Below are 1260 nucleotides of genomic sequence, written 5' to 3'. Positions count from 1 at the left end.
CTCTTGGGGTCTTGCAGAGAGACTAGATCACCAGAAGAAAGCAGTCGAATAGTACTAGTAGTATTGATTCTTTCCCACCCAGACATACAAATATTCACAACATTGACCCAGAAGGAAAGCCCAGGTTGCTTTTTGGGGAAGCAGGCTGGGGTAATCTGTCATGTCGGTAATTTATATAATGCTCTCTCTTGATAGTAATTTATATAATGCTCTCTCTTTTTTTTTTTGCTTGTCTTTTTATAATGCTCTCTCTTGATAGTAATTTATATAATGCTCTCTCTTGATGTTTTCTGAAAGACACTTTTCTCTCTCTCCAGAATTAATGAAAGTATATTGCTGATGGGGGCTGTTGTTGACCCCTTTCTGACTCGTGGAGACTCTGTCCCACAGAGCGCAGCAGCGCCCTGCTCTGGACCATCCTCACACTGGGCCATCGGTGCAGCTGTCACACCTGGGCCTCTCATCGAGGGTCGTCTTCTTGTTCACATGTGCTCTTTCCCAAGAACCAGGCACTTATCCCTGGGCTAGCTTCCTGATAACCTGTCCAAGGTACATGAGATAAAGTTCTGCCAGCCTCACTTTTAAAAAGACATACTTTTTCAGATGGAAATTCATTCGTTCTTCTGGCTGCCCAGGATGCTCGGAATATTTGCACCGTAATGCACATGCATTTCCCACTGTTCCTGTGCACTGGAGACAGAAATAGCATCGGTCACACACATCTTAGTCCTCCTAGGGATATCCTTGCTCTGCAATCATTTTTCATTTTTTATTTTCTATCTATTTGTTTGCAATCATTTTTTAACAGATGTCTTGCAGCAGATTTGTCCAGTGTGATACACTGTCTGATTTCCTGACTGTGGGTTCCATGGGTATCAATTCTATATTCAAGTCAAATGAAGCCCTTGACAACTTCAGTAGTTTCTCTTTTGGATACCCACTACCCTGCTGATCAGGGTCGTGGCGCGAATCTTTGTTTGCTTTATAGTTGAGGGTTAGATCACAGGTTTAGATCACACGCAAGGCTGAGGTCTTTGATCTTTATCAGTGTGTGCCCCACCTTATTCTCCAGTAAGCAAGGTTAGGTCATCACCTACCTATCGCAGATTCTTCCTCCTGCCTTGATGCTGGGTTCTTCTGCATCCAGTGCAGAAAGAATACGACCCTTACCTTCCCGATTTTATATCACACATGATCCTCATGCTTTGTTTGAGTGACTGCCTCTTGGTCCACAGGAGCACAATTACGTGTTCTGGAATT

At 43.6% G+C, this 1260-nt stretch overlaps 2 protein-coding genes across 2 annotated transcripts in view; one reads left to right on the top strand and one right to left on the bottom strand.

The window, feature by feature from the left end:
* MED12L (mediator complex subunit 12L) overlaps nt 1-1260 on the top strand; it is a 370846-nt gene that overhangs the window by 133453 nt on the left and 236133 nt on the right. The gene's annotated exons all lie outside the window — the stretch shown is intronic.
* GPR171 (G protein-coupled receptor 171) overlaps nt 1-1260 on the bottom strand; it is a 19676-nt gene that overhangs the window by 13899 nt on the left and 4517 nt on the right. The gene's annotated exons all lie outside the window — the stretch shown is intronic.

This window comes from Echinops telfairi, unplaced genomic scaffold (genome assembly GCF_000313985.2).
Source record: "Echinops telfairi isolate 266 unplaced genomic scaffold, ASM31398v2 ScPeMD7_4225;HRSCAF=4972, whole genome shotgun sequence".
NCBI classification, from domain to species: domain Eukaryota; kingdom Metazoa; phylum Chordata; class Mammalia; order Afrosoricida; family Tenrecidae; genus Echinops; species Echinops telfairi.
This window is presented reverse-complemented; position numbering and strand designations above follow the sequence as displayed.